Source organism: Chanodichthys erythropterus, chromosome 10 (genome assembly GCF_024489055.1).
Source record: "Chanodichthys erythropterus isolate Z2021 chromosome 10, ASM2448905v1, whole genome shotgun sequence".
In the NCBI taxonomy this organism is placed as follows: Eukaryota; Metazoa; Chordata; class Actinopteri; order Cypriniformes; family Xenocyprididae; genus Chanodichthys; species Chanodichthys erythropterus.
In genome coordinates, this window is record NC_090230.1 from 51,405,709 (window position 1) to 51,433,414 (window position 27,706).

The window sequence follows — 27,706 nt, forward strand, 5'->3', positions numbered from 1 at the left end:
ATTTATGATTAAGAACTTCAACAAATAGACGTTCTGAGTCTCATCAGATTGTGATTTTCCTACTAGCCTGCAATTCTCATTTCAGACTTGGTTCCACTTCAGCTGTTGTGTGAAACAGCAGTTTTTAATGTCAAACTAAAGATGGAGATTATTTTCGTCTCATGAATTCATCAAAATACGCATCCAATTATTTTTCATGCTATGTCTCCCCATCAAGTATACCTTGGAACGAACAGAGCATTTAAAATGAGCTACCAGAATGGACGCAGGGCCCACACTAATACAGTGACCTTTTAAGTTGACAAGTGTGGAATGTGATTGTGCGCTTATTGCAAGTGTGTTTTTGTTGCAGAATGTTCTGTCCTCCGCTCTTAACTCAGGCTTGTAATAGCATGAGAGTCGGGCTCATGCCTCAGTGTGTTCTGATGCCTAACTAATCATTCAACATCCGATAAAGACGGCATTATCGGAAATGCATGACGGCCTAATGTAGCCATTTAAAGGTGAAGTATGCAGTTTCTGCGACACTAGTGGCACCTAGCGGAATTACACCCCTTTGATACACCCCTTTCTCATGTCACGCCTCCCCAACTCAAACATCACAGCTCTTAGCGGTGCTTTTGAAAGGATGTCTAAACTAAGCATGGGCTTGTTAGAGGATTTGATAGCCTTAAGCAAAGATATCATGGTTTCACAGTATCGCAATATTGCGATTACAGCTCTAAAATGTTATTTTTAAATTTCCGGATAAAAAGCAACATGTGGAATATTTGGAACTGTAGTAAACATGTATTTCAGGCATTTCGACATAATTTGACAACACTAATTTGATGTATTGCCTTGAAACCGGTAACCGGCCTATTCCTAGTCTCAACAGGTAAATGCAGGCTACGTTCAATAAAAGGTCCAGCATATTAGGAATACTTTTAGCTGTGTCGCTATGTATCATGAGTAAGCAATTGAGTAGACTAACACTCTGTCTAGAGCAAACATAAGCGTCTCACTTATAATAAACCCATCCAATGCATCTGCACCAGCTGCATTTTTGACTTGACCAGCACAACAGCACAGGCTGTATACTGTCTAATTATTTTCATTAATTTTCTTTAATTATATTGTTACATGCAATTAATTGCGATATAATTATTTGCCATATAATGTTAATAATTCCATTTAAAATGTTTAATCAATTGATAAATCTTCTTCCTTCAAGGAAAGCTGTATATAGTAAGACACGTATACCCTATGCATGTGCATACACAGGCACTCCCAGGTTCTTTCACATTACTGGAATTACCCAAAGGGCATTGACAGGGGGGTTTTAATGAATTAAAGTGGACAGAGCTGACTCAGAGCGATCGATTGCTTGTCCCTTATGGACCTGTGTGTGTTTAGTGCCAGCAGTTTCATTCTGGCACAGAGAGCAACTGAAAGAGAGGCATGTTTGGATGTAGTGCTCTGCAGGGAGGGGAAGGCACAAAGTGTTTTTAACTGGCCAATCATTTTTGATTAATAAGGTCTCCACTGGTAGGATGTTAACAGTAGGAAAAACATATGTCTAGGACTCATGGGGACAGAGACTTTATGATACTGTATGTCTTCATGTTTCCATCAATGGTTCATAACACATTTTCACATCTAGTGACAAACAACACAGTTCTCAGCAGAAAAAAAAAAAAAAAAAAAATGAGGCTATGAGGGACGGAAATACAAGGTCTAAAAGGATAGTTCACCTAAAATTGAAAATTCTATCATTTACCCATCCCAAAACTGTACGACTTTTTTTTTTTCTTGACCTTTACCTTTATTTCTAAAGCCCTTTATACAATACAGATTGTTTCAAAACAGCTTCACAAAATAAACAGGAAAATAACAATCAGAATGATGCAAACTTCAAATATGAGGCATATTCAAATTGTGCTGTAAAGCAGTTCAACAGAAGACAATAGTGTTATTATACGGGTCAGTTCACTAACTTCTATAATAGTAACATCAATTATGAAAAAGTTCAGTTCAGCTTTGTAAGCAACTCTACAGAAGACAATAATGTCATTATTCGGCTCAGTGTTGATTCAGTTCGGTTCAATGACAGTGTCAAAATTCATCAAGTATGAAAAGTCGATTCAGCTATAAATCAGCTCTTCAGAAGACAGAGTCATCATCCAGCTCAAAACTGTGGAACATATAGGCACCAAAACTGTTTTGTTACCAACATTCTTCAACATTTCACAGAAATATCCAGTATTAAAAACCCCAAACATGGGTTTTCATAGCCTTTTGGCAACTGGAAATATGTTTGAAAACGTACTGTAGGGTGAAATAATTTGTTCTATTTTTCTCATTTTTATACAAATTGTAGTGTTTTTTCAAACTCAACCATTCATCCCTGCTGACAAACTTTTTATAAGCATTTTTTTTTAATATATATAATTAAATTAATTTAATTTAATTTAATTTATAGGAAATGTATTACAAACATGTTGTACTGAGAGACTGAGGCTTTTATGAAAATGTTATTTTCATTTATTTATTTATTTATTAAAATTGTATAAATGTTGTATACTGTATGCAATTTAGGATTTTATTTATTGTTTATCATTTAAAAATCACAGCTATTTTTTTTTTTTTTTTTTTTTTACTTTTTATTTACATTTTAAGACATTGAGGCATTTAATAGGGTTATAATTTTCTTTTCTCAGTTTAACCCTTAAATGCATACCTCAGGTCTTAAGTGACCCGGGAAATCATTCGCTTCCCTCCTCCTCATTCATTTTTTTTAAAGTTAGACATCAACATTCTTGGTATTCCTCAATCAATTTAATATAAAGAATATAACAAGAAAAAAAAAATCATAAAATTATAAAAAAAAAATGCCTATTTTTGAATTCATTTTTTGTAAAAATTTTATAGGGTCACTAACGACCCGAGGTGTGTATCAGTGTATGTATATATATATTTTTTTTTATTTGCACAACAATAATTGAATCTTAGATGACGGAATAAGTGCAATTCACCTTTAATCCACAAGGTGGCAATGTCTGATACACAATGCTGAAGTGACGACTCATTCAGACAGAAAACTAAATAATAAGAAAAACATGAAATGGCTCAGCGATTTACTGCAGAGCAAGTACTGAACGCAATCAGATATGACTGTAACTGTTACTGGATGGATCTGGTGAAGCTGTTAGCGATCGAAATATTGATTTTGAAGATGTTGAAAATTATATAGTTCTGAGAATATGTTTGAGATCGCGAATGGGCTCATATTCGTGACCTCAAACATAAAACTAGCCCATTATTTGCTGAATTTACTGGGAAATGAGCTCTGACGAGGACAGTGGTGATGGCATAAAACATCTGCTTAAACGGAGCCCTTTCAAGCTCCAAAAGGTAACAAAATATTATTTATTTTATTCTTCTGTAATTGTTACTCTAATATCAGAGGAGTTTTATATTATCGCGACAGGAAGAAATTCTTTCCGTGTTAGATATAGATCCGGGTCAATAAAGACCCGAATTTGTAAGAATGATTGGCGAAACAGTCATGCATTTAAGGGTTAAAAGAAAAACAAAATACAATATTACAATAAAATGCTATATATACATACATGCATACATATACATGTATATATAATTATTTCATAATAACTATTTATTATTAATTATAATTTATTTTAAATAATTATTTAAAAAGAAAAAAAATACATTATTACAAAAAGAAAAATATCTAAATCGGTATACAATATTGCATACAATTTCTTTTAGTTTGACCTCCTGAGGGTTATGCATCTCCTTTCATTGATAAGTTTTGTTCAAAAAGGAAGAAAAACCCTCAAGCAAGACACTTAACCTTACACTGATCCTGGGTTTCTATAGCATGTCTGCCCCTGACCTCAGTATAGCTTCTATACAAAAGAGCAGGAGCCATTTTGTAGAACGGCAATGAATAACTAAAGGCTAAATCTGCACTACATCTATTGTGAAAATAGCCTCTGTGACCCACTGCTTTGAAAACATGATCAAACCTTGATGTAAGTCAACATTGCAGTGTGGATCGTAGAGGGGCATCAAAATGTGTCAGGAACTACTTAAAACGCTGTCAGAGAGGGCTGACATTTTATTAGCATATATATCCTACCTCTGCAAATGTCACCCTCAGTTTGTATGACTAGCCTAAAGCCTACTTAGTGTGGGATAGAGGAATATCATTAACTTTTTTTTAAAGGACATTCATTACATTTGATTTTTTTTTTTTTCTGAGATATCTTTCTTTGGAAATGCCCTGAAGACTTAAGAACGACACAGAAACCTCATTTACTGTTTATGACAACTACTAGGTTTATTTATATCCCCTTAGTGTTAGTTTAGTGTACTTTTTAGTATTTGCTACTTTTACAAATACTTATATTATAGTTATTGGACGTGGTGTATATGTACAAAGCCATTGTAGAACCTTGGTTTGCCATAGGGAATGATGGAGTGTTTTGAAAGTCATTAAAGTTTGTGCCTTTCAGCCCACTTTATTATTATGTTGAACGCAGGGGGTTAAGGAGGATATTTACTTTGAAAAATAATGTTTTGAAGACAACAGGGGGAGTATTAAATGTCACAGCTTGGAACAATTTTAGTTGTCTTAAAGTGTCACAGAATTCATTTTGTATAACGCATAAGTCTTTGACAAGGTGCAGCATACAAAATTAGACCAACTGACAGTTTCAAGGTAGACTATTGCTTCTAATTTTCCTTGCTTCTCTCCCGCTCTCACTCAACATGGCTGTGAATGTACTTTTGTCTTTGTTGGAAATGGAAAAGAAAAAAATGTAATGTTCTGCTCCGTTTGAACGTCACACAACAGATCTTGACTGCTTAACCCCCTGTCACAGTTTCTTTTTACATCACGGTTTCATCTCATTGTGCTCTGTCTTGCATTTACCCCTTTTAGTGTCATATTCCTATATTCATATCTATTTTCTTTCTGGAACACTCAATTCTCTCTTTTCACATGCGCATCCCTTTAGAAGGAAAGGTGAGCTGTGAGTTACCAATTATAGAGAGTAAGTTGTGCATGTCTGTCAGATTTGTATGACTGAAGAGCTGGAGGCTCAATTTATAGGGCTGTCACACTTTCGTATACATTTATTTCCTTAGTAGACACTTTCATATCAAAATGTCCTGTCACCATCTCAAGATGTAAAAACATAGAAGGGGCATATAATTATTTTTCACTTTCTGTCGGTCAGATGGATAAGGTTATGCAAGCTAATGATTTCGTATATTCCCCTTCTCTAGTCCACTGCTGCTGAAAGCACAGGGGCCATAAAACAGACATTTTGTAGTACAGTTATAAAATTATAATTGTTTATTATATTTATTTTATACTAATGAGGAGAATAGACTTGTGTGGTATGCGGTATTACCAATATCTCTCTTTTTTTGCGGTATGTGGTATTATTAAAAATCATTTTAAATATCTATATATTTATATATATTTAAATGTTAGCTATACTGCTTAGTTTTAATATTATTTTATTTTAGAATTTAAAAATATTGTACATTTAGATAAGTCACATTAAGAGAAAGTCACAATTGCAAGAAATTGTTTTTGAACTCTAGCTGATAGGTCCTTGATAGATCCTTAACTCAATTTGCTTGCAATCAGATCATTCTCTAAAGGGCACAGCTGATTGGTTCCTGCTGTATCAGTAGCCAATGAGCCCACTGCTTCACCTTCAAATACTTGGTTAGCATTTGATGTAGCAGTGCAACGTGCTTACAGAGACCCTCCACCTTCCCCAGCTCCACCTGTATAGATCTGCTTCAGGTAATTCATGTATGCTATACAGCAGCAGCATGTCTTACTTGCTCACAGCAGCGTGTCATGTATTTGGAGCTTTCGCACCAAATAGTTCTAGCCACTAGGATAGTTCCCCAAGAACTTATTTCTTCCCCCAGGCCATGTTCCTGATTGCATTCACACCGGGAATAGGACCTTTGAAGTGTCTTGCAGCGCCGCCTTTAAGCGCAGCATTTACAAACGCTAAAAAACGGTGGATTGAGGATTTTGTGATCGACGCTGTGTTTGTTGAGTGTCGTGGGTTTCATGAAAATGGAGATGGAATGTATACTCACAATTTACACAACTGAAACAGCAAAAAGTGGGGATAAGAGACAAAATCTATTAAAACTTTGAGTATTACATATTATCGGTACAGAGAAAAGAACACAACCCTGCAGTCAACAGGTATATGCTGTTATAGCTGTTTTCCATATTTGTGAAGTAAATATGTTTACGAAGCTTTTTTAAAAATGTCGGGTGCCGGTGTTTGACATGCGTTTGACCAATCAATGTACACTCACGTCACTGATAGTTCCTATAGTGCTAATTTAGACCCTACTCTGAAGTAGGAGCTAATTTAGTTCCCCCAAAAGGAGTTCCTAGAACTAAAATCATTCCTAGTTCCTGCGGTCTACTTCATCTGGGTACTTCAGCCAATAGTTCTAGGAACTATGAAAAAGTTCCTCCGGTGTGAAAGCCCCTTTTGAATTGGCAGTAGCAACTACCGTACTTGCTGTTCTGCAGCAGCGTAGCAGATCGATTCCGCCAAGACCAAACATATCAACAGCAAAACACTCAGATTTGTCATGACAGAAATAAAGTCACCAATGTTAGATAAGAACTGTCAACTCATAATTGTAACTTCATATCTCACATTTGTGACCACTTCTGAAAAGTCACAATTTCAAGAAATGAAGTCACAATTACAAAAAAAAATAGTCACAAATATGAGATATGAAATCACGGAAAAGTGAGAAAAACATTTGCAGTTGCTGTATAAATGGTTCAGCAGAATCAATACCGGTTGATATGTTTTAAACATCAGAAGGTACATATAGTCAACCCATCCCTGCTCTTCGTTAGCATGGTAAGAAGACATTCTTGTGATTGTTTTTGTTGAGGTCCTCACACGGGACACAAAACGCTGCATGCGGCTTATGGGCCCTGCGTTAAGTTGTTCTGTGCCATCGCTTCTTCATATCTCGTTCTTTTCACTTACCACACCAATCACGATCCATGGTCGCCAATGACAAAGAGCTCAAATTTAGTTATGCTAAAGTGGCACAGGAGAAAAAGAGCAGGTTTGAAAAGGAGGTTTTGCGTAATGGAGGCTTGATTGATTGGCAGAGCCATTCTCTCATGCGCTTGAGTGACAGAGTTGCGGTCGCCATGGTGCAGGAAATGAGAGTGGAATTACAATAAAGCCCTGTCACTTCCTCGGGGACAGAGAAAACACAATCAGGCTTTTTACCTTCACATCAAACACACAACCTAACGCTGACACGCTCTGCATCCATAGCACACACACACACACATTCACGGCCTCACACAATAGCACTTGCCACAATGGGCTGCACATCAAAAATACTCTCGGCAGCCTTGCTTTTACCCGATATTATACCCCTGACTCTCTTTGCCTTTAATCTGTCACCTTACACACAACCCACAAGAGCCATTATGGAAATACAGAAAAGGGCTTCAGTGGCTCCCTCTAAAATACGTCCATGAGTGATTTGCACAAGGTTCTGCCCCACAAATCGGTCTATTAGCTGGGTAATACAGTGATACTGTAATCATGTGCACAGACACTATAATAACAAATTGTTTTCCAATAGGGTTATAGACACAAACAGGAGAGTTTATTGCTAAATCTCTGTCCATCATAGAAGCCTATATTTAATACATAAACTTAAACATATTTTAGCCTCTAAATCATAAAGAAAAATGTACTATGTTAAGAAAGGATTTTTTTGTTTAAGAAAATGCACTCTCTTTTTTTAAGACTAATACAAATTTTGCATTGTGACATTTTGACAATTAAGCTTTTTCGTAATTATTATATCTATACGTTTTAGTTTTTTTTTTTTTAAATGCATGCATAATGACTTATTAGAATCACATTACTTGAATACAGTATTTTTATTTAAATCAGCATAAATAAGCACTATCATGATGTATAAATACTTTTATAGTACAAGTACTATAAATACTTCTATTTAATATAATGAAGAAAATTAAGCTGGTTTTTAAGATTAACAAGATTTTTTATTATATTGTGACCACTTTTCTGTCAATTAAGCACAATTGTCCTCATTATTGTGGCACATTTAGTGGTTTAACTTTTTTATTCTCATTTAGAGAAATTATTCTCATTTGATTCACATACTTTAGTGTTACGGGTGCTGGTACATCAAACACACGATGAGGAAGAGTAACGTATAATAAGTCTTTACTTGATAATCCACAAGGAGAACCACAGAATCCAGAGTAGAGCATACACCAAACACATCCAAGTACAAACGAGACCCGACCAACAACTGAACACAGACACAAACAAGCTAAACAGGTTAACAAGGGGGCGTGGTCCAATGAGTGTCCATGGTGACTGAATGTGGCGGGAAACAGAACAAAGGAACACGTGACAATGCAAACAAACAAACTGAAAGTCCATGTGACTTTCCCCTCCCGGAAAGGCGCGTCCTCGCGCCGTAAAGTAACATCGAAGGGGAGGGCTGGAGGGGAAAGGTGAAAAGCAAAAGTCCATGGTGGAGATGGTGGTGGAGTGATCTAGGTTGGAGCCTTGAGCAGAGGCAGATGTTGTGAGCTGACCCAGGCCACAGCTACGACTGCGTCCCATGGCGGCGGCGCCGGAGGGAGGAGCCATGGAGCGAAGATCATTGGAGCCGCCATGGGGATGACCGGAGGTGACGGCGACACTGATGATGAAGCCCACCGCAAAGCCAGAGAGCCAATGTAGTGGAGGGACCCCGAAGATCTAGGCAGCCGCGACGTAGCCGTAGTGACGATCCCCCGAGATCGTGGTAGAGATCCAGAGGGCAGAAGGCGAGCAGGAGCGACCGAGGGCGGAGGTGGAGCCTGAGGGAGGGATGAGCTGGCCGAAGACGAAGGGGTGGAGGGCCGGAGTGTAACTACTGGCCCGTAAGTCTGTGGCGTAGGTGTAGCGATGCCCGACCCAGGTGGAGCCGACGTACTGAGGGAGTCCTGCGAGGCTAAAAGTCCGACGAATTCTGCCAACATCGAGGGAGGAAGGAGTGTAGGCGCAGGAGTTGGGACGCCGGATCGAGGACTGGAGTGTGCAGAGGCAGAGGGCGGAGCCAAGGGCTTCTCACAGCCGTGTTGAGATGACTCCCAGAGGGCCCGAGTAGTAGCCTCACCACTGAGAGGAGACGCAGAGGGACTGATGGGAGGCATCAATGAAGGGACGACAGGAATAGCTGGGGACTGGGGCAAAAACTGTGGAGCAGAGGAAGGTCCAAAACAAAAAACAGAGTCCAAGGTGTGCTGAAGAGGTAGTGGATGAGGGAGGTTGGGAGGGAATACAGGGCTGGACGGGACCAGCGGGGAGACGGACAGTTCAGGGCTGGATGGGACCAGCGGGGAGACGGACAGTTCAGGGCTGGACGGAACCAGCGGGGAGACAGGAACATAGACAGATTCAGGAGATAACAGAGGGGAAAACAAGACAACTTCTTCAACATCAAAAATTCTCTCCAGTGCGGTGGCCGAACATTCACTCTCAGTGGTGGGGGGGGTTGGGCGGGGCTCGCTTCCATCCCGTCGAACTCCACTAAGATTCCCTCAGCGATGGTTGAGGCAGCCGACTCACACACCTGGTCAGGCACGCGTTGCTCAGGCTCCATGGTGATGTTCAGCTCGGTCGCTCTTGTGTGCGCTGACGTATACGTCACGGCGGAGTGGCTCTCGTTGCCTGCAGTGGACTCGGGCTGTCGATCCTCGCAGTCGGGATGTTGTTGGCTGGGCACTGGGTAGCTGGTGGGGCTGGTGTTGTCATCGATGATGTTAACTGTGAGTGGCGAATCACAGGACACCAGCACCCACTCGACCTATTCCATGAAGCTCCCTCGAGGCCCCTCCCCGGACAGCAGCGCTTTGGTGGGGGTGTTGAGGCCGGCATACAAGAAGTTGCAAAGGCTGCTGTCCGGGTAATGTGTAGATGGTGCTAGGAGCAAAAAATCCTTCAAATGTGCCTCGAGGGAGCGGTCCTTCTGCTCAAGGCAGAGCAACAGAAATGCAGGTGAGTACATGGTGACGGGAATACAAAAAAAGTGAAACAAGAAAAAACACTGACACAGAAAAAAAAACAAAAAAAACACTGACGACAAAATAACGCCGCAACTGTATTGGTCGGGTCTTCTGTTACAGGTGCTGGTACATCAAACACACGACGAGGAAGAGTAACGTATAATAAGTCTTTACTTGACAAACAAACTGAAAGTCCATGTGACTGTGACAATTAGCATAAAATAAATGTAGTTGCAATTAACATATAACATAAATTCTATATAACAGTTTTGCATTACAGTAATGAGATTTCTTTTCATTAAGTTAATGAGAATGGGGGAGGATATAAATGATCCTAAAGTAAGCATTTTATTTGAGCATTTTTTTTACAATATATATATATGTGTACACACACACACACACACACACACACACACACACACACACACACACACACACACACACACACCCTAATCCTAACCCTAACCCTAAAGCAAGTACATGTAGTTACTTAATGTTACTCAGTACTTAAATGTATAATTACATTGTCAGAGACACCTTAAAATAAAGTGTAACCAATATATATATATATATATATATATATATATATATATATATATATATATATATATATATATATATATATATATATATATATATATATATATATATATATATAAATAATTTTTAGGTACAATGTACTTATTGTGTTCATGTTAGATTACAAAATACTTTTGTTGCTATTGATGTGGGATAAGGTTAGGGCAGGTTTGGAGGTATGAGGCAAAAGTAGAAGACAGACAATGTAAAGTGGGAACACAATTAATTTTTCACATTATGGTAATAAGAATGAGAGAATGAGAATGGGGGAGGATCTTATTGGACCTAAAGTAAGCTTCATTGTCTTTAAGCAAAATAGAAATTTGTAGAAATTTGTGTGCACCAATATGTTTTGTGACATTCATCTTAGGAAGTGCTCTTTTCAGCTGTCTCTGTTTATGCCTCTTTGCACTGATTACTCAGGAGGATTTTGCCTGCAAATGCTGCTTTTTTTTGTTTGTTTGTTTGTTTTTTTTAATTGTTGCATCTCTTTTTCAGCCTCCCATAGTCCCTTTGTCATTCCCAGCATGCATCAGCTGTACCCCTAAGGCATTTACCACACTCAATTCCATTTCTTTGGTTCATTGTTAACTTTTTACTGCACCATTCATCCTCATGTGACAAACATCCTTTAATTATATGCAGGAAATGTGCATTTTTAATTGAAAACATTATCTGTTTGGAGTGCAAATATAAAGTTGCATGTTTGATGCGCCATACTGCAAAAAGCTTAAGATTATGAGCTCTGGCCATGTTTTATGTCCTTTTTTATGAGCTCTGAATCTTCTGTGGGTGTTTACGACCATATGAAGGGTCTGATGTATCATCTTTAATACAATTCCGATGTGCTGCTTTCTTTCGTCAACACAGAGAACCGTTAAACCCTGTTAAATGCCTTTAAAGCTTGGCAGCTTGGGGCCCGTTACATGCAACAATAACCTCTAACTGAAAATTCATTTCTGGTGTCATTTAATAGGATGTAGCCCTTTACATCAGCTACAGTTACCAGCCTTAGGGCAGATGATGCCCAAAAACAGGCCACTTTGGGAGGTAGTGGTGAGAACTGCCCTCCTGCACTGATCAAGCAAGTCTCAGAAAACCTCAGATCATCAGCGCGATTTAAAAAATCTAGTCTCAGACCAGCTTTGAAAGGTCATTTTTACCAGCACTACGGTCAGTGGACCATCGTGCGGCTGAGTGTAGGAGGTTGGGAGGGGAGGAGTGAGTGTCATTTGAGACCGGGGAGCTCGCATGCAGTCAGTGGCCCATGACCTGACATTTCGGATAGCCGAGGCAGGTTGGTCGAGGTGAGAAAGGAGAGGGTGTCACTAGGGGAACAGATACAAGTGTCTTTAAGGTTAAACGCTGCCTCAGCTGGGGCTACAGCAAGCTTGATGAGGTACTTTTGAAGCTGGCGGAGGCCAGGTGGCTGAACCACTGCTGGTGGATGAGAGCCAATCTTGTTGCCTTGTGTGAGCCCCGGCTGGAAATAAGCACAGTTAGAGTTGCACAATTAATCAAACTTGCTATATGACCTTGTTTGATTTTTAGACTGAGATTTAAATAAATACATGTATGTGCTGCATGCTTCAAAAAGAATGAGTGGTACTTTGTTCTTTATGTAATATACTTAATAATAATAATAATAATAATGTTGATTATTATTATTATTATTATCATCATCATCAATATGCTATTATAAAAAAACATTTTAAATAGTTAAGTTAATAATAGTAATGATCTATTAATAAAAAATATTAATTTTTACAGTATAGTAAATTATATTATAGTAGACTGTGATTGAAATGAATGCGCTGCATGCTTGAAAGTGAAGCAGTATTCTGTTATTTCTGTGATATATAATAAATTAATAATACATAATAATTAATAATTGTTATTATTAATAACAATTTATTATTATTATTATTATTATTGTCGTTATTATTTTTTTCTTCTCCGCCGAGCACTCTCCACTCTCGGCTGAGTCCTCTCCTGTGCAAGTGGGGATTTTAATAATGTATGAGGGAATGGACTGGATCCCTCTTCAAGTGGTTCCAGCCACCGCCGCTCCCTCTGCTCCAGCTGCCGCCGCCGAGCCTGCATCTTCAGCCGCCGCCGCGCCCTCTGCTCCAGCCGCCGCCGCGCCCTCTGCTCCAGCCGCTGCCGAGCCTGCATCTCCAGCCTGCCAAGAGCCCATTCCAGCCCACAAACCCACTCCTTTCCTCAGACTCCTGAAGGCCCACAGCCTCTGACCCTCCATAGCTGTCCACAGCCTCTGACCCTCCATGGCCGCCCACGGCCTCTGATCCGCCATGGCCACCTTCAGCCGCTGACCCGCCATGTCCTGCCAAGACCCCTGACCCGCCGTGGTCGCCCATGGCCTCTGACCAGCCATGGCCGCCTTCAGCCCCTGACCCGCCATGGCCTGCCAAGACCCTGGACCCGCCATGGCAGCCCACGCCCCCTGACCTGCCATGGCAGCCTACGGCCCCAGACCTGCCATGGTGTCCCACGACTCCAGACCCGCCATGGCCGCCCAGACTCATAGACCCGTCCTGGAGACCTCCGGTCATGTCCGTCCCTCTTCCTGCACCGGCGTGAGGTCTCCAGGATGCCCACCCTCCCTCCCCGGTGTTACATCTACGGCGTGAGGACGCGCCTACCGGGAGGGGGAGGTACTGTCACAGTTCCCGTGTTTCCCGAACTCCATTTCCCATAATCCTCCTGTTCTCCACACCTGCACTCACTTCCCTCGTTATCTCCCCATTATCACAGATCATCTTCACCTGGACCTGATCATCTGCACTCCCTATTTATATGGACTCACTCCCTTCACTCCTTGTCCGTTCTCCGTCATGTTTATTATGTGTTAAGTGCTCTCTTCTCCTTCGTTGTTGTGAATAAATACCCTTGTATAGTGGATTACCGACTACTGCCTCTTCCGTCCTGCACTACACTGTAACAATAGTATTGTTATTATCATTTACTATTTAAAATACTTTAAATTATATATTATTATTATTATTATTATTATTATTATTATTATCATCATGACTAATAATAATAATAATAATAATAATAATAAGTTTTACTATTATTATAGAATTTACTGTAATTTAAAATATATTTTTATTATTAGCTTATTATAATAAATAGTAGTAGTAGTATTTACTAATACTTAAACATTAAAGGCACAGTAGGTAGAATTTCCGCTGCTAGAGGTCGCCTATTCAAAATGAAGGCGTAACTTGGGAGATGTCGTCTTCACCTCACAGCCGGTGGAAAAGAATCGGGATGGGACTCGGGCAGAAATCATGTTCATGGAAGAAATTATTAACTGTAGTATGAAGCAGAGCGGGGCCGAGTGCTGCGGGAGCTGAACGAGGCCTCTGGAACGATTGCTAATGAGAGACGACACACGGCTCGACAGCAGAGGAACTTTTATTATGCCACAGTCACTGCTTCCGCTTCTTCCGGTCAAGTGTACGTAACGTAGCTCTATTTATCATATTAGAGACATTTGAATCTATATGCTAGATCGATTTTAGAATATCTATTTAATAAATTCTGGATGGCTTGTGTTGATAAATGGCATACAATTAAATACAAACATATGATGGAGAAAATGCTGTATTATACTGTTATTAAAAATAAAGCTGCATCTGATTATGCTATGTAAGCTACTTGACAAAATAGTGTTTTTTTTTTTTCTGAGGCATGGTAAAAGCATGGTACTCGCAGAAAATCAAGAAAATTAGATTTAAGCAATAAGACTGTGTTGAGCTATATAACAATAATTTATTTTCTGTCTATACAGTTGTTCCCTTGTCTAACAAAATATGTAATATATTTCCATGGTTTCTACAAAATAAAATCGGAAACAAAGGTTAACACGGGTATGACGTCACTGATAGGTGACACACGGACAGTCAGACACGTCCATGTCCTGGTAAAAAAATTGCTTATTTCTCTGGATTTAAACATTCTTGGAAACATTTGAGATAATCTGCGTACACAAGTCATCCAAATATCTAACATTGTTCTAGTGGTTTTTGGATATTTTAATCTAAAAATCCTACATATTGTGCCTTTAACTAAAAGTATATTATTAAATAATGGTGTGAAGTGGTCCTGAGCATATTTGAGTCTGAGTCTGAGTCATAGTTTGAACCTTTTAAATAAGTGTGAAGACCCTCAAAGATAACTATTGGCATCAGAGCATGTTTTTTGTCATTTTCACACATTCACAAAAGCTGCTTTTTCAGTGTTTTGAATGCCTTTTTGTTTATCTAGCCTTTATTCAAGCAACAGCAATTTGAGATATCATGCAGGCCTACGGGCCTAATTGCTGAGCTTTATTTACATGAGGAAAGTGACTTAGTTTGGCTAAGTAAAAACGTACCTTATGACTTTGAATGACTTCGCATGTACAGGTACAACACTTTCAAACACTAATCCTTGTTTTATATCTTATGCGTAATGCACAAGCTTAATGAATGGTTTTGAATAATTGCTGGTGAGTAAGGGGAGGTGGGAGGGAGGGCTCCAAATTACATAAGCTAATCTTACATTCCGCTCTTATAATCACAGCTTGATGACAATATATGCTTGTATTATCAATCAAAGCATTTAATTAAGTTATTAAGCTCTTCAGAACACCGTGGATATCATTCTCAGTCGACTGTGTAATGGGCAGTAATGACTTTCACCTAGAGAGACCTATTAAGGCGTCCTCCTGTTTGTCACACACATCTGCCTGAGCTCCAGATGTTAGTAGCCATAAAACACCTCCTTAAGCAGCTCACAACAAAAACACACCTCAGTGTTGGCACCTTCCATTCACTATCATCACAGTGTCCATTCGAGTACCTATTAGCGTTAGCATGTGTAGTGCGACAGCCATATCTCAAGCTGTGACGTTTCTCACTGCTAATGCACTTAGTATCAATGGCTAATTAAACCATGAGATCGCTTTGCCAAAACATCTGTTCTGCTCTAAACAGCACCGGGTTGTCTTGAAGCGATTGTGTTAAGTGTCATTAACTGCTGATCAAATGGTGCGGCCCGGTCAATGGCTGTAAATGCTGCTGACTGCTAAGAAACACTTGTGTGGAGAATGCTAAAGCAATACAAGAAGTGAGGAATGGCAAGGCTGTGTTCACTAAGTAAATGTTTAGGAGTGAATACTGTGTTTGCTAACAGGTGTGACACTCAAATACTGTCTGTTTGAATGAAAAAGAAGTGTGTACTAATTGTACTGAATGTAATGTATGTTAGCACTTTATTTTACATTGTCCTTGTTAAATGTTACATGTACAGTGTTGTACTTACAGTTGGGCGGTTGTAGCCTAATGGTTAGAGAGTCAGCCTTGTAACTCAAAGGTTGTGGGTTCGAGTCTCAGTACTGGCAGGAAATGTAGGTGGGGAAAGTGAATGAACAGCTCTCTCATTACCCACAACTAATTACCCGCAAGGCGCCTAACCCCCGTTTGCTCCCCGGGTGCTGCAGCAAAAATGGCTGCCAACTGCTCCGGGTGTGTGTTTACGGTGTGTTTGTTCACTACTCACTGCTGTGTGTGTGCACTTGGATGGGTGAAATGCAGAGCATGAATTCTGAGTATGGGACACTTGACTTCACATCACTTTAATAACAGTACATTATGCATAATAACATGCAACTAACCCTAAACCAAATCATGTTATAACCATGTGTGCATGGTGTTACTTAATGTTATTTAGTACTTAAATGTATAATTACATTGTAACAAGGACATCTTAAAATAAAGTGCGACTGAATGTACTTCATACAAGTATTAAAAAAAGTATATATATATAAAAAAAACCTTGCAGTTAAAATATAATTAAGGAAATAAAATTCCACTTAAGTGTACTTAAAGAGAACTGAAGTACACTTAAGTACACTTTTAAAAAGTGCATTTAATAATGTCAAATTAAAAGTTTTACTTTAAAGTACATTTTAAATCATTGTTTTAATAATATTTTGTCATGCTTTAAAGAAGCACACTAACTTTGATGTGCTAACAAACTAAATGCTAAGTGCTTGATCAAGTGATTAACTGTAGTGTTGTTCGATATTACATTTAAAGTCAATATATTTTAAATGTACAAAATTGAAACTTCGTCATGTATTCATCAAATGTTTAATAATTACAAATAAATTGAAATATGACATACAAGTTTCAGTCGAAATTACAAAACCAATCATTTTAACCTACCATAAATGTTCCTCTTTGTAAGTCGCTTTAGATAGAAGCATCTGCCAAATGCATAAATGTAAATAAATGCTTGTCAGTGCATTCTGCAGTACACTTAAACCATCTTTAAAGGAGTAATTATGAAATTACATAATTAGTTCAATTATTACATTTAAGTACCTTTAAGGTGTGCATCTTGAAACAAAACAATGGCACTGACATATTTTAAGATATGTCAGTGAAGTTGCTTTCAGTTAAAACTGCTCAAACATTTTAGTCTAGGATAGGCTTAAGCCTTGTCTGTGAAACCAGGGGATAAAGAGTACTTAAGTCCTACTTAAGTGTCAAAAAGCCCTATAAATTTAAACTAGAATACATTTTCATTCAGTTAACATGCAATTAAGTGTCACAAAACATTAAATCCAGTTCACATTTAAGTATATTCTTTTTATATTATTATTTCTTTTATTTCTATAATAGGTATTGTATTTTTCAATATAAGTCACTTTATATAGTCATATATCAATCTAAACAGGATTGAAACCCGTTTTTGCTTCCGTGTCAATGTAACAAAAAAAGTAGCAAAGCCTAATGGAACAAGAGCAAACTCTCTTGGATTTAGACATGTAAGCTGTTAACCTCCCCGGCCCATCACTAACATGCAGGACTGGTAAGTCTGTGTAAAGTTTGTACTCCTGAGTCACTGCAGCAAACTAGTTTTATGGCTGTCTTAGCTAATAGGATTTTAAGGAGAAGATTCAAACAGCATAGCACATCCTGGGTTTAATTAGTAATAAAAGGAAAAGAAATTGAAGTTATCTTCCTTGCCGGTTAAACTTGTGCTTTGAGGAAAGATAATGAGGGTAGTTAAAGATAAAGCACGCTACCACAACGCTTGCTTTGATAAAGAAAGATTTCAAAAGATTCTGAAAGTATGACAGTTCTATATTACATAGTATAGCAGGGATATTAAAATTACATAGCTCAGGGGCCAGTTTTAAAATGCAGGGTGACCAAGGTCGGTGATTCAAATGACCTGGTAATTGTAACGATGCTTGATCTTCATTGGGTTTTAAAATGCACAATAGCTAACAATCACAGCTATTTCTTACAGCAACCTCTTATTTTTAGGACCTCATTTAACATGCTGTTACAGATCCCTTGTTTCCCTGGACTCCATTTCCCAGAATCCTCCTGTTCTCCACACCTGCACTCACTTCCCTCGTCAGCTCCTCATCATCACAGATCACCTGCACCTGGACTCTATTGTTAGCACTCCTATATAATGCACTCACTCCCTGCACTCCTCGTCCGTTCTCTGTTTTGTTAAGGTGTCTGTCTGTTGTTCATTGCCATTGTTTGAAGTAAAGTCTCTATTATCGTGGAAATCCGTATCTGCCTCATCTCTCTACCAGCCACCCGTAACAGAAGAACGGACCAAAACCGACCGGATTTTCCACGAAAAAAAAAAATGGAGACTTTCCCCAGCTCCCTGGATCCAGCTCCTCCATCGCCTCTCACCCTAACAGCCAGCGAACGCATTATCGGGCTCCTGCAGGTAGGACGTTCGCTGGAGAGGTATGTGGAGGAGTTCGTTGAGCTTGCTTACTTGTCTAACTGGCCCGACGCTCAGTTGATCTCCCTGTTTTTGGATGGATTGGATGACGACACTATCCGTTTTGATGAACCTGTTTTTTGTTTCTCCTTAAGCGAAACTATCAATTTAATTTTGTGGTTGAATGGCTCCAAATTCTTAGTGAAAGAGGTTCAGGATCAGTGTTGTCGTCCGGTCCATCCAGAAACACGGTTGGCCGGGCCAGTTAGTCAACCTCCGGCTTCCTCCGCACACCGCTCCAGCGAACTCCCTGCCTGCCCCAGGCTGGACCCATATTCCGCTACTGGGCCCAGTAAGCGGAGGAGGAGGAAGAAAGCGGCCCCAATGTCTCCAGAGCCCGCTCCAGTATCTCCAGAGCCCGCTCCAGTATCTCCAGAGCCCGCTCCAGTATCTCCAGAGCCCGCTCCAGTATCTCCAGAGCCCGCTCCAGTATCTCCAGAGCCCGCTCCAGTATCTCCAGAGCCCGCTCCAGTATCTCCAGAGCCCGCTCCAGTATCTCCAGAGCCCGCTCCAGTATCTCCAGAGCCCGCTCCAGTATCTCCAGAGCCCGCTCCAGTATCTCCAGAGCCCGCTCCAGTGTCTCCAGAGCCCGCTCCAGTGTCTCCAGAGCCCGCTCCAGTGTCTCCAGAGCCCGCTCCAGTATCTCCAGAGCCCGCTCCAGTATCTCCAGAGCCCGCTCCAGTATCTCCAGAGCCAGCTCCAGTATCTCCAGAGCCAGCTCCAGTATCTCCAGAGCCAGCTCCAGTCCCCACAGAGCCAGCTCCAGTGCCTGTGGGGATTTTAATTGTATTTGAGGGGATGAAATGGCCCTCAACCCCAGTCTCCGCCGAGCCAAGTTCTCCAGTCTCCGCCGCCGAGCCAAGTTCTCCAGTCTCCGCCGCCGAGCCAAGTTCTCCAGTCTCCGCCGCCGAGCCAAGTTCTCCAGTCTCCGCCGCCGAGCAAAGTTCTCCAGTCTCCGCCGCCGAGCAAAGTTCTCCAGTCTCCGCCGCCGAGCAAAGTTCTCCAGTCTCCGCCGCCGAGCAAAGTTCTCCAGTCTCCGCCGCCGAGCAAAGTTCTCCAGTCTCCGCCGCCGAGCAAAGTTCTCCAGTCTCCGCCGCCGAGCAAAGTTCTCCAGTCTCCGCCGCCGAGCAAAGTTCTCCAGTCTCCGCCGCCGAGCAAAGTTCTCCAGTCTCCGCCGCCGAGCAAAGTTCTCCAGTCTCCGCCGCCGAGCAAAGTTCTCCAGTCTCCGCCGCCGAGCAAAGTTCTCCAGTCTCCGCCGCCGAGCAAAGTTCTCCAGTCTCCGCCGCCGAGCAAAGTTCTCCAGTCTCCGCCGCCGAGCAAAGTTCTCCAGTCTCCGCCGCCGAGCAAAGTTCTCCAGTCTCCGCCGCCGAGCAAAGTTCTCCAGTCTCCGCCGCCGAGCAAAGTTCTCCAGTCTCCGCCGCCGAGCAAAGTTCTCCAGTCTCCGCCGCCGAGCAAAATTCTCCAGTCTCCGCCGCCAAGCAAAGTTCTCCAGTCTCCGACGCCTACGAGCCCTCAGCGCCAGCCGCCGCCTACGAGCCCTCAGCTCCAGCCGCCGCCTACGAGCCCTCAGCTCCAGCCGCCGCCGCCGAGCCCTCAGCTCCAGCCGCCGCCGCCGAGCCATCCGCTCCAGCCGCCGCCGCCGAGCCAGCCGCTCCAGCCGCCGCCGCCGAGCCTGCCGCTCCAGCCGCCGCCGCCGAGCCTGCCGCTCCAGCCGCCGCCGCCGAGCCAGCCGCTCCTAGTATGGTCTCTGTGATTGAACTCTCCAGCCCAAAGACTGTTTTCCCTCCCTGCCTCCCTCTCCCGCCTCCTCCTAGTCATGTCTATACTGCACCTCCACCTCAAGCCCCCTCGCCCAGATCTCCACCTCGGACCTCTGGGCGATTACCTTCACCCCGGCTCCAACCTCCCTCTGCTCCACCGTTGCCCATCAGTCCTCCAGCTTCACCAGTCTCCATCCTGCCTCCACTCACACCTTGGTCATTCATCAGCCTGCCCTCCCCTCTGGACTTCACTCCTCCGTCTCCGCTCCGTCACTCCGTCCCTCGGATTCAGTTGGCCTCCTCACTCCCCCCGGTGTTCGTCGCCTTCGGTTCCGCCATCACCCGCCAGTCCTTCAGCGACGCCTGGGCTCAACGCCTCGAAGGCTTCGGCTCCTGACCCGCCATGGCTGCCCGCTGCACCTGACCCGCCATGGCTGCCCGCTGCACCTGACCCGCCATGTATGCCCGCTGCATGTCTGCCCGCTGCACCTGACCCGCCATGGCTGCCCGCTGCACCTGACCCGCCATGGCTGCCTTCGGCTCCTGACCCGCCATGGCTGCCCACGGCTCCTGACCCGCCAAGGCTGCCTTCAACCCCTGACCCGCCATGGCTGCCCACGGCTCCTGACCCGCCATGGTTTTTGGACCTGCCCTGGAGACCTCCACTCCAGTTTACTCCTTCCCCTGCTCCGGTTTGAGGTCTCCAGGGCGCCCGCCCCCCTCCCGGTTGTTACATCTACGGCGCGAGGACGCGCCTACCGGGAGGGGGAGGTACTGTTACAGATCCCTTGTTTCCCTGGACTCCATTTCCCAGAATCCTCCTGTTCTCCACACCTGCACTCACTTCCCTCGTCAGCTCCTCATCATCACAGATCACCTGCACCTGGACTCTATTGTTAGCACTCCTATATAATGCACTCACTCCCTGCACTCCTCGTCCGTTCTCTGTTTTGTTAAGGTGTCTGTCTGTTGTTCATTGCCATTGTTTGAAGTAAAGTCTCTATTATCGTGGAAATCCGTATCTGCCTCATCTCTCTACCAGCCACCCGTAACACATGCGCTCTGGTCAGTTTTTAAATTAATATGCTTCTAGTATATTAATGTTTTGATGTTACATGTAAATGTTATACTTGCTATTCAAGAAAATAATTTCATTATAATATGTAATTAGTTTGTAAAATCATGAATAATATTGCAACACCATTTATGAATTAAACTGAATGTAATTTAAATGAATGACACAGCGTTTGCAGTGTAGACATGTTACAGTCATCTTTGAAGTGCAGTCAACTTTGTTTATTATAACAATAGAGTTATCTCTTTTTTTTTTTTATTATAACAGTATAGTTCTGATTTGTTGTGTTGCATCATTCACTTGCTGTACAGAAGTGGCAACTGAATTTTCCCAAAGTGTCTGGATTGTGGTAAATTGCTACTGATAACCATGTGGTAGGACAGATTTTGTCCCGTGGGCCGTACTTTGTGGATCCCTGCAGTATAGTTCTCTACTTTTAATAAGACAATGCCTATATAATGATTTTTTTAAAATTTTTTTTTATAGGATAACTAGGCCTCATCTCCTTATAAATGAGCCTGGGAACCAAAACCACTTCTTATTCAGAAACAGAAAAAAAAAGAAAAAAAGAAAAAGAAAGAAGACCTTTGGTTCAGATAACAGATCTTAAATGTGCAGAAAATGCCTTACTACATATGCATACTACATACTCTAAATCAGTTCATGTGAGTACAGTGGTTCAATATTAATATTATAAAGCGACGAGAATACTTTTGGAGCACCAAAAAAACAAAATAACGACTTATTTAGTGATGGCTGATTTCAAAACACTGCTTCATGAAGCATCGGAGCATAAATGAATCAGTGTATCGAATCTGCAGTTCAGAGCGCCAAAGTCACGTGATTTCAGCCGTTGGCAGTTTGACACACAATCTGAATGCCTTACTACATACCCATACTACATTGTGACTCTTGTCAGCCATTTTTAACAGACTCTTATGATACAGTTCTACTCTATTTGCAGCGTTTTGGCACAGCACCACCTACTGGTCAAATGTTTATTTTTCCTTATAACTTCTAAAAGGTTTGTCCTTAAATCATAAAACTGCTCTATTTTGATTTAGTGCAGCATGCAGTCGGATGATACCCAATTTTGTATTAAATGTTATATTTTACGAACGCATTAGCATATAGTTACGAAATTGTATGTGTCATCGACACCATGCGCTGAACTTACTCAAAAAGTTTCGAGACAACAATACCTGCACATAAAGTATAAAGAAATTTCAAATAATGCTAATAGCTTTTGGATAATTTCACCTATTGTAATGAAATGAGATTCGTTGAGTCATACCAAAGAACAATGGTACCAGTTATGCCATGCAGCAAACTTCTTGTCCACCATTTTGAATTCTGCTGAAGGCCTACTTTGTCGAACTCCTCCTAGACTGTTGGTCAAATTATCACCAAAATCAGCTCAGATTATTGTTAAACCATGCTGGCAAAAAGTTATTAAAAGCTTTTTGATTAATCAAAACGATTATAAAATAAAGTATCAACAAATTTGATGGCATGATGCAAAGCTGATTTTGAGGCTGTACCTCTGCAATGCTTTGCCATATTGACACCAAATTTTGTGTGTTATTGTCACCTCAAACTGACACACCTCATCAATTTGGTGATTAACCATCTTTTGATCAAAAATGATAAGCAATTAAATCATATTTCTAGTGATTGTATTTATGATTTCTCAGCCATTTTGTCTAAAATCATCTAAATATGTCTTTAATTACTCATTGTTGCAGTCTGATAACTCCTCATTATGCCTCTTTTGTGCTTGGCCCTGATAATTACAGCTTGCAGCTATTTTTTTTTTTTTTTTTTTCACTGTATTTTTGATAAAAATATGCAGCCTTAGTGAATATAAAAGACTTGTTTCAAAAAATTAAAACAATCTTAACAACCACAAACTTTTTAACAGTAGTGTAGTTAGAGCCAGTTTGTGGATTGCATTTGCATTGTACTGCCTCTGAAAAGTCTGAAATGATCTCATCATGTGTCATCAGACTGCTGAGGGCTGTAAATGTAAGAAGAACTGTGTTTTTCAAATATTTATTTTTCAATAGTACTAAAACAATCTTTTATTGCAACTGAAATCTTTTAGAGGAATCTGAATCTGAACCAGAATATTTTAATTTCTTTCAATTCACATCCTTGCTTATCAATAATTCACACCTCCACACATCTCAGGAGCCTGTTTCTTTTGAGGACACTTACAGAGGTTTGGTGTATTTTTCCACGTTCTCACATTGTGGGTTGTTACGGCTTTTATGAGCCGTACCGTTGAAAATGATATGATGAAGTGTTGAGATTAGATGTATAATCCCTGTGAATGTACCAGTAGGTGCTTTACACTTTTATCTAGGACAGTCATTTACATACTGGGGAAGTGGATAGACATAGGAAGAGACAAATGGAAACAATTTCTTTTAAAGTGGGGGAAAATAGAAAAGACACAGAGCCTCAAGAGAAAGGTGAATTTAGCAGAGTGCTACAAAGGCATTCAGTTTGGGTTATGAAGACCGATAACACAGGCTCTAAGTAGGGCAGAGAGACCAAGAGTAAAGATTCAACTCACCTTTAAGTGGAACATTTTGTAAGGTACACTAAGATACGTTCACCTCAACGTCTAAAAGGAGGAAATACTTGTTCTTGCTTTATTGACTACAATTAACATGTTGACCTTCCTTCTGTGCTTGTTCTTTAATGTTTCATGGTGTAGAGATGAAATGTGCAGTTCTTTTTATGTTAAAAGGTTTGTTCACCCAAAAATGAAACCCAAAAAATTCTGTCATTTATTACTTACGCTCATGCCTTTTCTCACCCGTAAGACCTTCGTTCATCTTCAGAACATAAATTAAGATATTTTAGTTGAAATCCGATGACTCAGTGAGGCCTCCATTGGGAGCAATGACATTTCCTCTCTCAAGATCCATAAAGGTACTTAAAACAAAATCTAAATCAGTTCATGTGAGTACAGTGGTTCAATATTAATATTATAAAGCCACAAGAATATTTTTGGAGTGCCAAAAAAACAAAATAACAACTTATTTAGTGATGGCCAATTTCAAAACAACGCTTCAGGAAGCATCGGATCATAAATGAATCAGTGTATCAAATCCGCAGTTCGGAGCGCCAAAGTCATGTGATTTCAGCCGTTGGCAGTTTGACACGCGATCTGAATCATGATTCGATACACGGATTCATTTGTGCTCCGATGCTTCCTGAAGCAGTGTTTTTAAATCGGCCATCACTAAATAAGTCGTTATTTTGTTTATTTTTGGCGCACCAAAAATATTCTCGTCGCTTTATAATATTAATATTGAACCACTGTACTCACATGAACTGATTTAAATATGTTTTTAGTACCTTTATGGATCTTGAGAGAGGAAATGTCATTGCTCCCAATGGAGGCCTCACTGAGCCATCGAATTTTAACTAAAATATCTTAATTTGTGTTCTGAAGATGAACGAAGGTCTTATGGGTGTGGAACGGCATGAGGGTAAGTAATAAATGACAGAATTTTCATTTTTGGGTGAACTAACCCTTTAAAGTGCCATTTATAGCTTAATATGAAGAGACAACTAGAAGTAAACAACTCATAGGTTGATTCACCTGAAAAGTGTAAACACTGACTCACCAAAACATGTCATATAATGTAACCATCAAGTAAAAAATAACATAATTTTTTTTTTTCTTACACCTTAAATACATGTAAGAGTATGGCATCTTAATCTCTTTTTTTCACACATCAGCTGAAAACTGCATATAAATATTTTAGGTATTTAAGAACCGATATTGGTTTATTAAAATGAGAATCGATTAAAAGCAAGAAATCAGTATTTTTAACCCAACTCTAATATGTCTTGTAACTGGTCATCAAAGTTTTTCACCTTTTTAATCTCTTTTTTCTATGTTCCCATTTTCCATGGTGTGTTTGGCAAACGTCTGTTTGGTGACACAAAAATTACACACTTGACTTTGGATGCAGGCCATCACAACTACTAAAACAGAAGCACTTTTTAAATACAACATAACCTCCAGCGAGGAATCGATAGTTTTTACAGGTTCCGATCATTCAAGCGAGAGCACGGATCTGACGTGGTCTCCCGACATCAACAGTGCCGTTTTACTTGACAGTGCATCATAGAGAGCATACACTAGGATAAAAAAGGGAATTTGACGGTTGTAGCTGCAGGGACTGTGTCCAAAAGATGTCACCCTCACTGCAAAAAACACGCTGACAGATATTTGGAAAGGATCCAGTCAAAGCGTGCCCTTGTCCTTCAACGCCGCAGAACACTCTGTTGTGACTTACCATTCAAAACACAACCTTTGCCATTTGTTCCACCTGTACCAGCCGAGCTTCTGAAAAGTCTCCCCGAGGACTGGTAATGTCTCCTTTCTCCTGCCTGTCTCATTGTCCTATGTTTGGCAGGCTGACAGCAGATTGACTTCGTCTCTGGCTACATTTCCCCACACTCCCCTGGAGCGGCCTCCCCAGAGAGCTTCCTCCCCAGGACTCCGACTCACTTCTGAGGCTGTCCGAGACTGGTCCCACAACCCCATGTTTCAGACGGCTGCGCTGAGGAAAAAAAAAAATCCCTCTGATGGCCTTTTCTTCGCCTCTTCCTCTATAGCTCTGGCAGGCAGTCAGAAGATAAATCTCAGCTCTGCAGGGGTTTTACCCGCAGCTAGAATGCCGCACTATCTTCGATTTGGTGGCCCCCCGCTAATGATTCAGTTAACTGCGACTGAAAATGACAAAGATGAGTTTCCAATGCTTTATCTTTGCTCTTTGAACAAAGCAGCATCCTTCGGGAAGTCCTGGATGCGATCTAAAGATAAAGACCCTCTTTATATCCATCCACTATTAGAATTTTGTTTGCTAGATGTAGTCCTCTAACAAGTGCGACAGTCTGTTTTTGTCAGATACAGAATAATTTATCTTGTACTTGGATCTGACATGTGTCCTTTTATCTGAAAAATGGGTAAGATGTATATTGCAAACTTTTCTTACACCTGAGGTGGTTCTTAGTCAAAATCACAACTCTGGTTTTGAGCCGGCACAACAAAGTGCTATGACTGAAGAAGCATTATTTTTTAGTCTACTGACAGTTTTGCTGCTACAGGGTTTGTGTCAGGACGTAGTATTTAGAAAATATTCTCCAACATTTACCGTTTCACCAATTCATCATTTTTGTATTGGAAGCAACTGTCAACAGTATTTTTTTTTCACTTGAAGATGTTGTTGCATACAAAATCTGTGGTGCAGATACTAGTCTTAAATCTAAACTATAAATTCGACTAAACTCTTGTTCAATAGGTGCCTGTAAGAACTTAATAAAGGTCAGTGGAATTGATATGCATATATTATTTTATGGTACCCATAGCCTTGAAGAAACAAGCCTGACCCTTTCTCTCTAATGCATCAGTGGGCAGGTACTGAGGGAAGCGAGTGCAAATGTCACTGAACCCCTAGTTTTTTTCTTAATTAGCAGAAGTCAAACATAAATAGTTGCTAAATATCTTTTTTAAACTCATATTAAAGGTTAAATCTGTAGTTTCTTTGAATATCTAATACCCCTTTAATCCTGTTCAGTATGTTGTAGCTGATGGAGGGTTTTTAAAGGCCTCAAATGGCTGTAAAACTTCAAGTAGAAGTGGTGTGGATGTTCGCCAGATTATATTCCTGTGTCTGTCTTCTGCGGTCTCTGTAAGATCATTCTCGTTACAGTCTGAGCTTTGAGTTCCTGATGAATGTGATGTATTGTGCATTCAAGGAGGCTTTATGAGGTACAGTACACCTGCTTGCTAATGCAAATATCTAATTGGGCAATCATGTGGCAGCAGCTTATTACATAAAAGCATGCACACTCGAGCAGCAGGCGAGGATTTTGATTCAGTGAATTAATCAAGTGGATTTTAATCTTTTGAATCAGTTCACCAAAAATGTTCAGATTCCTTCACTGATTCATTCAGTGACCCTTTCACTGGGTTACATTGTTACACCAGTAATATTATATTATAATAATAATAAAAATAAAAATATTTTTATTTTTGTGTTATGAACAAGTCATTGAATTATTGACTTAAACGATTCGTAAAAAAAAAAAAAAAAAAAAAAAAGTCTTATCATCATTGATTAAAATTTAAGATGCATGCAAATGTAAGTAAATCAAAAGTAAATCGGTCATTCATTTGTCCAGTGGGTAGGGGGGATTTTCATAAGTGTTACAGTGTTATATCAGTGTATCATCAGTTTTATTTACATACTTAAATCTGCATATTTTTGATATTTACCCCAGGGCATTATTTTCCTCTATAAAGTCCATTTT

The 27,706-nt window shown here is 40.6% G+C and overlaps 1 protein-coding gene across 3 annotated transcripts in view; it reads left to right on the forward strand.

The window, feature by feature from the left end:
* LOC137028822 (leucine-rich repeat transmembrane neuronal protein 4) overlaps positions 1 to 27,706 on the forward strand; it is a 117,860-nt gene that overhangs the window by 38,821 nt on the left and 51,333 nt on the right. The gene's annotated exons all lie outside the window — the stretch shown is intronic.